The following is a 12617-nucleotide window of genomic DNA, read 5'->3' on the forward strand; positions in this document are numbered from 1 at the left end:
AGCATTTGCGTTCAGGATTTTCGGATGCCTTAAGAAAGTAAACCGACCTTTCTTCCACGGAATGTTTACACTTTCATTCATCCGAGTCAAGATTAGTTTCTAAAAAGCTCTCCAGATACGTATTTTGCTGAAAACAATCGTCACCTGAAATCTTCACACAATTTTGTGGCCAGGCATATAACAATGTTTTCTATCATCACCCAATCTGCGGTTTCAGATAGCGTGTTCCAATCAAATACTTGATATGTATTTAAAGAAATGGCCATTTCTATAAGTGATGAAATGCTATGGTATAGGAAGCCATTGTCTCTTTCTCAAATTTCGAAATCAAATTCATTATTTCTTGGCTATGGTTACCATTCTTTAATTTGTTCAAATTTATTTTGGTTTGTATGTCAATAACAATGGCAGTCCTTCTTTCATTCAGGCAACTTTTTTAAGTGTCGATTAATATATTTTCTTATTTCAACTATCGAGACTTTATTGTTCTCCAAGGTTTTTTTTTTTTCTTCAGGCAGAGCCAAGACTGATTGCAGAAACATGAAGTAATTTCACCGATCAGACTACTGAAAAAAATCTGTTTTAACGACATCAAAGAATTTTCTCAACTGCGGGTTTTAACGGCAGCCGTCTTATTTCAGAGTGAGATGGAAGAGTGTGATGATTGACATCAACGTATAAAATGAATTCTTTTAGCTTCTCTATCCTTACCGTGTACATAGATAAATAATTAAATTTTTTCACGACACTTATTCCAGTAATTTTTCCTCGTTGATTCTTTAGTTTGGTGAAACACATTCCGATTGCCGCATCGTTGAAACCTTCCGAAGTTGGTATTCGTATTGTCTCCACTAAAAGCGATTAATTTATCTAATGGCATTTGTAGGTGTCTTAAAGCGTATAGACAAAACTTTGCAATTGTCTCCGATGTTCCGCTATTCAGGGAATTAGACTGCAACTGCTTCTTCTGGATTCCGTCAGTTTCAGTATAGTATTGAAGAACAAAAGCAAACAGCTTTTCACCCTTGTGGTTTGATGTGTCAGTACCTGTCCCGTAAAATGAAACTTCTTGCAATTGTTTTAGTCCTTCGTTCACGGAGTGTGGTGCGAGAGTAGTTTTAATTATCGCTGTAGCACTTGTCCTTGCTGAAGACTGCTTTGTGGCGACTTTGGAGTCAGGATACACTGCGCTATTCAGTTTTAGGGTCCCGTCAAGAGAACGGAAGGACTGATGGTGCTAGACAACATTACAAGAAGCTGTCCGTTCTGCAGCAGCAACGAGCAATTCTTCCTGGGTACCTTCTTTAATCATTATGTCGATACCATCGAGAATTTTTTTGTAATGTGATGCCTGACTTCTGCCTTGCCTCCATGACTTACTGAGATGAAACAGCAACAAATTTCACACAACGTCTCCTGATCCGCACATTCTTTCTTGACGAAAGACCATTATTTTGTGTAATCGTCCGAAAAAGCGACACTTTTTCTTTCCAATGCAATTTTGTCATATGATGACATGGTTGGAGACCGTGGCAGTTATTTGAAGAAATATGTTGATGGTATTGAGACAGCAATCAGCCACAAATTTATTTTAAGTTCCTTTATTCAAAAGGTACCGTTACCGGCTTAGAATGATTACAATTCATCGTCAGACGGCTTTCATGATTTCATTTGAACATGTGGTGCATTTTTTACTGCTTAGATGTCGTGAAATAAAAATAATACACGTCACACAGATGAGTGCGTTACAGGTGTGCATCGGGGTGTGACTCACGTGAAATGCCGGTTTGGTGTACTTGTCTACGTAGATTTAATCCAGCAGACGGAGTTCGCAGTTTTCGCCACATTCCCATAATTGCACACACATAAGTGAGCGCTTCAGATTTGTCACTGAATACATCTTCACCACATTCCTACCGTTGCACACGTAAATTTGTATCACTGAGCACTTCATATTAGTTACAGAACAGACTTCTAACATGCACTGCATGTTGTGATAGATACAAAGTGTTTACAAACATATGAGTGTCAAAGATGCTATGGTATATCGTAACATTATAAAGATGCTCCATGTATGCAAGAAGATCATATATTCACTTATGTAACTGAAACGCCTTTTACACCAGTACAGAGAGACAAAATAGCAAATACTGCCACACTAATTATAAAGATGTTCCACGTTAAAGATTTTTTTATTATGAGTATGTGGGTAAGACAGTTAAGTCCCATAGACAGTTAAGTCCCATAGTGCTCAGAGCCATTTGAACCATTTTGTTCATTAAGAATATAGCCTGGGGTGCTGTTTGTGTGTGTGTGTGTGTGTGTGTGTGTGTGTGTGTGTGTGTGTGTGTGTGTGTGTGTTCTTATTGTTTCCAATAAATTCATAGTGGCTCCTTTTTCTACTATGGGTAATATTCTTAAGTTGTTCTCAATGTTTCTCACTGAATGGTTCTTTTCTTCATCAATATGGGCTGTAAATGCAGATTTATTCAAGTTTCCAAACCTTAAAGCGTCAATATGTTCTTTGTATCTAATTTCAAAACTTCTGCCTGTTTGTCCAAAGTTGAATGTTGGGCATGCAACACATCTGAACTTGTATATTCCTGACTTACGGTAGTGGCTCTTGGAGGTGTTTACGTCATGGATTACTTTTTGTTGTAATTTATTATTTGTGGAATAGCTGATTGTGATATTTTTCCTTTTGAAATAAGTTTGCTATTTGGTATGATAGTGGACCTATATATGGCAGAGCAGCATATTTAGGTTTGGCTTCCGTGGCACACCGATTTGGCTTGGAGCATGTTGTGTGAATTGCTGTCAAGTGGATCTGTGGTTATTCTTTGAATTTTGTTGTCGGGTTTTTGGGTTATTATGGGTTTATACCCATTATTATGAGTAACTGTTTTAATCATACAGATTTCATTTTGTTGGTCTGTGTCACTCATTGGTACTTTCTTAATTCGGTGTACCATGGCTCTTCAAATGGTTCTAAGCACTATGGGACTTAACATATGAGGTCATCAGTCCCCTAGAATTAGAACTACTTGAACCTAACTAACCTAAAGACGTCACACACATCAATGCCCGAGGCAGGATTCGAACGTGCGACCGTTGCAGCAGCGCGGTTCCTGACTGAAGCGTCTAGAACCACACGGCCACAGCGGCCGCACCATGGCTCTGAACTATGTCATTTTTTGTCAGTGGTGGTTTCAAGAAGAGTTGTCAATACTGACATCTGTGGTGGTAGGTTTTCTGTAAATAAAAATGATTTCTGAACACCATCAACATTTGTCTTTTTCTTTCCATTTTTACGTACGTTCTGTTAAGTTTATTAGACGGTTAACAGTCGCCAGTAATACTTTAGTAATCGAAGTTCATGTTACTATACACTTCGCTCCTTATGTACCCGCAGTAAACACTTCAAACATTACTAACTTGGGCTCGTCGTTCCTACTAAGTGTAGAAAGAATGGTCGTACCAGATCTTTATTCAAGTGAGAACTGACCAATTTTCTGCTTGGAGCTGCTTGAATAGTTGCAGCCCCGTACTAATGGAGAAATCTGGTATTGTCTCGAAAGATAGCGCCAGTTCTAGAAGGGACCTGCATCGTCGATTCACGATACTCAAGATCCGACCCCATGCGTGCGACAACCTTGTCAACATAAACTTGTTGTCATAAATAAAACTGAGGCTACACTTACATTTGTGACAACAGACGGTGTTAGTTCAATACTTGAGCCAAACTCCTCATGGTACGCTGTAAAATCGAGACAAAATTGGGTCTTGTAGGGATGACGGGACAAGAAGGTCCATAAAGGTGACGTTCCCGATACACCTGGATGGATAGCAACCTTATTTATGACCCACGGGGAGATCCTAAATCGCTGTGTATCATTGAAGGAAAAGTCTCGAAAGATTTCTAAATGCAACAGAGTTACAGATGAAGTGGTGACGACGGTACAAAAAGAAAACCGTAAGATTATATCCTGTGTAAGCGCACTAGTGACAGCTATCCGAAAATACGAAATGGAGAATCAATGGGTAGGGCGCACTAACACACTCCTACTCAATATATCTGAAGCACACAAAAATGTGGAACTTTGTAAAAAGTTAAAACACTGTGAAGAAGGTGAAATATGACAATATATGTCATAAAACGCAGCGGTCGAGCTACTTTTATCTTGTAGTCGACAAATGAAGTGGAACGATTTCAGCCGAATTGCTACATTTGTAGCTCACAAGCTGTTTTGTCTGAATTTTATTCTTCAATTTATAAGAAACAGGGCCAACTACTGTATTACTCACCTTGCTGTTCATTTGTAAAATGGCCAAAAACCAAATAGTGTACCTGATGCAGGACTGCACTTGGTTTGGGATGAGGTTCCGATGACCCATAATATATCTCCGTTAAAGCGGCAGACAGAATAATGCGATATTTGCGTAACAATAGCCCTATGAGCCGCTGCACCGTTTTGTTCTCTGGAGGCTTCCGTCAAATCTTACCAACAACCTCATGAGGGCCGAGGGCCGACGAAGTCAAGGCATCATTGAAATGATCGTATCTGTGGCCGCATATAGTAAAACTGGAACTTAAAATTAATGTAAGAGTTTGTCCTCCGGACAAGATAAAGTACATTTTGCTGATAATCTGTCTACAATTGGAATTACCTAATTTCAAGCAGAAAAACGTAAAACAAGTATTAATTATACCTTCGTTTGAGGATCAAACGTCTTCGAATTAATTGCAATACTACAGATGGATGTTCACAACATGTCAACTGAAACACTTATTGGTTTCATGAAGGGGCTATATTGTAATCTACAAATGAATACGCCAGTAAAGTAAATGACTGTATTCCGTCCATGTTTGAGGTCCCTTAACACATTTATTATTCTGTTGACATAAACAAGAAGTACTGAATTAGCTTACTGAATTTTAAATTCACTGATGCGGCCAGAAACTTCACCGCACACATAAATACTAGAAGTAAGTACGCCAATTATTTCACTGAGTAATTTCAAGTCACCCCGACTTTGCAACAGAACAAGATTTTGATACCCAGTTTCAACTTTTTTTTTTCTGTGGACCTGGGCAAATTACTTTGATACCAAAAACAACCACTGTACCCAAAGACATTCTTCACAATTCTAATGACAACAGTTGTCCTTTAAACTCGTCTTTCGTATTACAGTTAACAAAGCACAGGGATATCACTGAAAGTTGATGCAATTGCACTAAGCATGTAATGTTTTTCGCAAGGCCAGATGTACGTGGCACTGACATGTGTAACATCAAAAAGTAATACGTTAATTTTTACATCCAATTGTGAGGAATTTACCAATGCAGTACGTAAGGAAATATTTTAATGACAAAGATGACGACTGCTCGGTCAAAGTTAAAACACAAATAACTAGCATTTAAGGGGTTCTTTGGATATTAAATGCATCAAATTTTGTTCGACCCTCTATGCAAATATGATAGCTACTAAAATTTGGAGGTAAATTCCGTCGCGTAACGTTATTCTTTGTTTTTTAATCTGCTTTAGAGTTTTAATAATTCTAAACTAACAGCATTAATGTCTTCAATAAAAGTTATAATAGCGCTTTTAGCGTTTTAGGTGCCCAGAAACAATAACAATTCATACTAATTTTTTAAGAAAAGTCTAGGATTTGTAAACTGACACTCCACTTCCGTTTGCATACAAACGAAATAAATGCATTAAATATCCGTTGTGACACTTGCCACTACAGCCCGCTACCAGCTACGAAACCTTACACGTACAATTAGGCAGTCTTTTCCTTAGATCTTCACCAAGATATGCACCGTCAAAAACCTTTTATTTCGTATGTCCATACTTATGTACTCTAAGGAATAGACATACGATAATTCTGTTCTTACTGACGAACTGATTATGTGAGAGTGTATGTCTAGCACAATTGCACAGTGCAAAATATGAGATTAGTTTCTATGGCGTAACCACATAAGTGGCAAGTTATTAAATATCGAACATAAAATGCTCTTTGTTAACACTCAATAATATACACTTAAACGGAGCACAATTAAACAGCATATTGTTTAAGCAAGTGCAGGTAACAACTACCTTTAGCCAGTGGATAACATTGTGTGATATCATGACCCTACATCATTTCCCCCTTTTTTCATTTTATTTTATTTTTTAAGAAGAGGATGTAGATGAAGGTGAAATGGGAGATACGATACTGCGTGTAGAGTTTGACAGAGCACTGAAAGACCTGAGTCGAAACAAGGCCCCCGGAGTGGACAACATTCCACTGGAACTACTGACGGCCTCGGAAGAGCCAGTTCTTACAAAACTCTACCATCTGGTGAGCAAGATGTATGAGACAGGCGAAATAACCTCAGACTTCAAGAAGAATATAATAATTCCAATCCCAAAGAAAGCAGGTGTTGACAGATGTGAAAATTACCGAACTATGAGTTTAATAAGTCACAGCTGCAAAACACTAACACGAATTCTTTACAGACGAATGGAAAAACTAGTAGAAGCCGACCTCGGGGAAGATCAGTTTGGCTTCCGTAGAATTGTTGGAACACGAGAGGCAATAATGACCCTACGACTTATCATAGAAGAAAGATTAAGGAAAGGCAAACCTACGTTTCTAGCATTTGTAGACTTAGAAAAAGCTTTTGACAATGTTGATTGGAATACTCTCTTTCAAATTCTGAAGGTGGCAGGGGTAAAATACAGGGAGCGAAAGGCTATTTACAATTTGTACAGAAACCAGATGGCAGTTATAAGAGTAGAGGGGCATGAAAGAGAAGCAGTGGTTGGGAAGGAAGTGAGACAGGGTTGTAGTCTCTCCCCGATGTTAATCAATCTGTATATTGAGCAAGCAGTAAAGGTAACAAAAGAAAAATTTGGAGTAGGTATTAAAATCCATGGAGAAGAAATAAAAACTTTGAGGTTCGCCGATGACATCGTAATTCTGTCAGAGACAGCAAAGGACATGGAAGAGCAGTGGAATGGAATGGGTAGTGTCTTGAAAGGAGGATATAAAATGAACATCAACAAAAGCAAAACGAGGATAATGGAATGTAGTCGAATTAAGTCGAGTGATTCTGAGGGAATAAGATTAGGAAATGAGACACTTAAAGTAGTAAAGGAGTTTTGCTATTTGGGGAGCAAAATAACTGGTGATGGTCGAAGTAGAGAGGATATAAAATGTAGACTGGCAATGGCAAGGAAAGCGTTTCTGAAGAAGAGAAATTTGTTAACATCGAGTACAGATTTAAGTGTCAGGAAGTCGTTTCTGAAAGTATTTGTATGGAGTGTAGCCATGTATGGAAGTGAAACATGAACGATAAATACACTCCTGGAAATGGAAAAAAGAACACATTGACACCGGTGTGTCAGACCCACCATACTTGCTCCGGACACTGCGAGAGGGCTGTACAAGCAATGATCACACGCACGGCACAGCGGACACACCAGGACCCGCGGTGTTGGCCGTCGAATGGTGCTAGCTGCGCAGCATTTGTGCACCGCCGCCGTCAGTGTCAGCCAGTTAGCCGTGGCATACGGAGCTCCATCGCAGTCTTTAACACTGGTAGCATGCCGCGACAGCGTGGACGTGAACCGTATGTGCAGTTGACGGACTTTGAGCGAGGGCGTATAGTGGGCACGCGGTTGGCCGGGTGGACGTACTGCCGAATTGCTCAACACGTGGGGCGTGTGGTCTCCACAGTACATCGATGTTGTCGCCAGTGGTCGGCGGAAGGTGCACGTGCCCGTCGACCTGGGACCGGACCGCAGCGACGCACGGATGCACGCCAAGACCGTAGGATCCTACGCAGTGCCGTAGGGGACCGCACCACCACTTCCCAGCAAATTAGGGACACTGTTGCTCCTGGGGTATCGGCGAGGACCATTCGCAACCGTCTCCATGAAGCTGGGCTACGGTCCCTCACACCGTTAGGGCGTCTTCCGCTCACGCCCCAACATCGTGCAGCCCGCCTCCAGTGGTGTCGCGACAGGCGTGAATGGAGGGACGAATGGAGACGTGTCGTCTTCAGCGATGAGAGTCGCTTCTGCCTTGGTGCCAATGATGGTCGTATGCGTGTTTGGCGCCGTGCAGGTGAGCGCCACAATCAGGACTGCATACGACCGAGGCACACAGGGCCAACACCCGGCATCATGGTGTGGGGAGCGATCTCCTACACTGGCCGTACACCTCTGGTGATCGTCGACGGGACACTGAATAGTGCACGGTACATCCAAACCGTCATCGAACCCATCGTTCTACCATTCCTAGACCGGCAAGGGAACTTGCTGTTCCAACAGGACAACGCACGTCCGCATGTATCCCGCGCCACCCAACGTGCTCTAGAAGGTGTAAGTCAACTACCCTGGCCAGCAAGATCTCCGGATCTGTCTCCCATTGAGCATGTTTGGGACTGGATGAAGCGGCGTCTCACGCGGTCTGCACGTCCAGCACGAACGCTGGTCCAACTGAGGCGCCAGGTGGAAATGGCATGGCAAGCCGTTCCACAGGACTACATCTAGCATCTCTACGATCGTCTCCATGGGAGAATAGCAGCCTGCATTGCTGCGAAAGGTGGATATACACTGTACTAGTGCCGACATTGTGCATGCTCTGTTGCCTGTGTCTATGTGCCTGTGGTTCTGTCAGTGTGATCATGTGATGTATCTGATCCCAGGAATGTGTCAATAAAGTTTTCCCTTCCTGGGACAATGAATTCACGGTGTTCTTATTTCAACTTCCAGGAGTGTAGTTTGGACAAGAAGAGAATAGAAGCTTTCGAAATGTGGTACTACAAAAGAATGCTGAAGATTAAATGGGTAGATCACATAACTAATGATGAAGTATTGAATAGGATTGGGGAGAAGAGAATTTTGTGGCACAACTTGACCAGAAGAAGGGATCGGTTGGTAGGACATGTTCTGAAGCATCAAGGGATCGCCAATTTAGTATTGGATTGCACCGTGGAGGGTAAAAATCGTAGAGGGGGACCAAGAGATGAATACAGTAAGCAGATTCAGAAGGACGTAGGTTGCAGTAGGTACTGGGAGATGAAGAAGCTTGCACAGGATAGAGTAGCATAGCTGCATCTAACAAGTCTCAGGACTGAAAACCACAACAAACAATATCCCAGAAGCTGCTGAAGTGATACGACAGCTCTTGAGATCCGACACTCGACATGGTGCGAAAGAAGGGCAGATCAGAAGGCTGCATTTTCATATCACGTCGGGACCGCACACAGGGAACCGGAATTGCGATGGCGTAACCTCATACATAATACGTTATTTAACGTTTACTTCACGTGTTGTTTAAGCAAAGTAAAGGCAATGCCTGTCTTCAGCCTGTAATAATTCTCGTTGCGGATGACATCACGGTGAGTATCGATGAGACGCCGAAGCCGCGTTACTTCCATAGCACTGGTGCGTGCGGCGACAAGGAACCGTTTAGATTTAATATTAATTTTGTTCTACGGAGGAAGATCTGAATACCTTAGCTTATTTCTCGTTTGAACTCTGTTGAAAGATGTCTCAGTTCGTCCTTGCTCGTGAGGATGCCGATACGCTGTCCTCGTTACAGACGAGCGTCCACACGTTATTCAGTGCAAGAAAGTGTTGATTGTAGCGATTATTGTTACAAACGGACGTGGGGCGTCTGGAGAAAAGGGCGGCAGAACGGAAACGGGCAGATCCGGCACCAGTGTGCAGCAGTTGACGGTGGCAGCTGACGAGGGACAAAGCTCTACGCCGCATACCGCCGCGCCGAGCCGCTCCGCCTGGCGGCCATTACGGCCCGTTTTAATTTGCGGATGTCTCCTGCCGACCACTTGTTTGGAGGTCGCGCTGCGCACTGCCGAGTCGATGGGTCGATGTTCCCTCCTCTGCGCTGCGAGTCGCCTCGAACGAGCTCTCTGTTCGTCCCGACTCACCGGCTGCCTTGTCTGTCTCGGCACCCGAACGGCGTACACTGTGAGTTCGTTAAATGCGCTTGGCTGGGGATTAACGTCTTCTGTTGAGGAAAATACAAAGTATTCTCATCTTGTGTGTGCCTAGCAAGACATGACAGAGGACGAACTTATTCCTTAGTATCTTAGCCAATAGTAGTATACCAAACTTTACTAAGTCAATGACAACTTTTAACTTGTCCGTGACTTTGGAGTTTTCCGACTGGATTAGAGACCTCTAGAGCTGTATTCGTAAGTCGACAGAAATATGTCCAAAGAGCTTCGAAAGAGGCAATGATTGTACACTTACAATACAGTACTGTCCGTGAAAAGTGCAACACCAAAAAGGAGACATCTGATTAGAAGAAAATTTATTCCAAATGTAAGCAAGAAAACGATTAGAAAATTACAGAATGGTAGATGCACTTTGTCCGTGAGAATTCAGTACGCCGTCAAACTGCCGTGTGCTATAATCGGAGTGCCTAGAGACGTCGAGATATGGAATCAAAAAGGTCCTGGATATGCAGCTGTAGAACATTCTGACACGTTGTTTGTGGATGCGTCCCCAGAGTGTCGATAGTAAGGGGAGTAGAACGAACAAATTTCCGACTTGCCGTGCTCTCCTTCCTCTGGCGCATCGCCAGGAAGGCCACACTGCTTTGCGTGCGATCGCTGGTGGCTTTCGGAGAGAGAGAGAGAGAGGACATACTAGAGTACGGGCAGTTGGTGGCAGGTGGTCCGCTTGCACGGCCGCGTTTTGCGAGCAGAATTGTATCGTACGGTGAGCTGCTTTGAGGTCAGAAGCCACGCCTCGTCGCGGTTTCGGTTGCGACGCTCACCGTTTGACAATTTGAATCTGCCTGTGGTCGCCTGCTTGTGTTCATCGTTAAATGGTGTATTGTCAACTTGATCTACAAGTTCGCATCTCGCGGATTCCCGTCGTGGCTTTCTTGTAGTATTCCCCGAATTTTCCTTTTGTTGTTAACGTGCACCGTTGAATGACAATTTGTTGAACTGCAAGCAACAAGAGGAACCTTTTGACAGAGCGACGCTGAGTGTTCAATGAGCGTACATTGGAAGTTACTGTTATTACCAAGTACGTCGCTGCTCTGTGATTACTAAATACTGATGGCAAGATTACTACCTTTCGACAGAGAGCAGTTGATATGCCTGTAGTTCTTAACGTGCACCGTTGATTGACAATTTGTTTATCGAAGCCAAAAGAAGCGCCTATCGACAGAGCGCCGTTGAGTGTTCAATCAAAGTACAGTTGAAAGTACTGTTATTACCAAATGCCTTACAGCCACTAGCAGTTGCATTCTGTGCTTGTGACTTGGTTGATTACATATTCTTGCTTTTTTACTATATATATATATATATATATATATATATATATATATATATATATATATATATAGGCTTAAGCCGCTTTTGAGTCGCAGCAGGTCTGGCGCCTGATCATTAGCGTTGTCAGCAAGATAACCTAGTTGTTTGAACTCCCTTATTTTTATTGTCTGTGTATGCCGGGTCGCAACCGTTCTGGTAACTAAGTATTACTGTTTTCAGTAACACCTGCTACTTGTTGCTTCAACGATTATCTTGTTGTAGTCCTTTATCTATGTCTGTTAATATTTAAAACGTAAATTTAATTCCGGGCGTTTAATAGTCTTACCTGCAGCGGGTTTACCTGGTAGCTTACGGACATCAGCTGTAGTATTCTTGGCTTGTTGCTTGGTTGGTTACACTTTTCTAGTTTCATATAAATACGTTGTTTGAATCTCGTGTGTGTGTGTGTGTGTGTGTGTGTGTGTGTGTGTGTGTGTCTGTATGTATGTGTTTGGTAGCAACAGGTCTGAGAATTAACGTATCATAATGGAGAATTGTGCCATGGATGTTGATTTGATTGCGTAGTGACCATAATTTTGGTATATTCTTTTATATACGTTCATCCGACTTAAGGTTTGGAAGGACTAGAAACGTCTGTATTTATGATCATTGCAGGGCCGACATTGGCTTCCGATGTTCCGCACCCTACCGTCATCTTGTACCCGCTACCTTGGTGGCGTATTTGGTTTGAGAGAGTTGCCTCTTCTGAAGCGCACCACTCTCTATCTCTGTCGGAGCCTGTATTGCTCGATCCCACAGAACGTAGCCTAGTCTTCCCACTCCCGTTCCTACTTAACGATAAATCCTGAGTTGAGTAGGAACCTATCCACCATATCCCAGACATGTTTGATAGGCGACAAGTCAGGCGGAATTCAAGTTCGAATTCAAGCTCTAACTCAAGAAAACCGCCGTTGGACCTCCGGAGAGGGGATGCTGGCATCTGGCTGGCAGCGGCGTAATCATTCGTGACAGTGCCCTCGTTACGTGGTGGCGGCTGTAGGAAACGGTGCTGCGTATCCGGCAGCGATCGTATTTGAAAGTGTGGCAGACTGGATAGCGGCCGACACCACACAAAAAGTTATCAGGATTGGTCGGTTGGTTGGTTACGGGGGGAGGACCGAACAGCGAGGTCACCGGTCCCATCGGATAAGGGAAGGAAGTCAGCCGTGCACTTTAAAAGGAATCATCCCGGCATTTGCTTGAAGCGATTTAGGGAAATCACTTGAAACATAAATCTGGATGGCGAGAAGCGGGTTTGAACCGTCGTCCT

Source organism: Schistocerca gregaria, chromosome 5 (assembly GCF_023897955.1).
Source record: "Schistocerca gregaria isolate iqSchGreg1 chromosome 5, iqSchGreg1.2, whole genome shotgun sequence".
Lineage (NCBI taxonomy): Eukaryota > Metazoa > Arthropoda > Insecta > Orthoptera > Acrididae > Schistocerca > Schistocerca gregaria.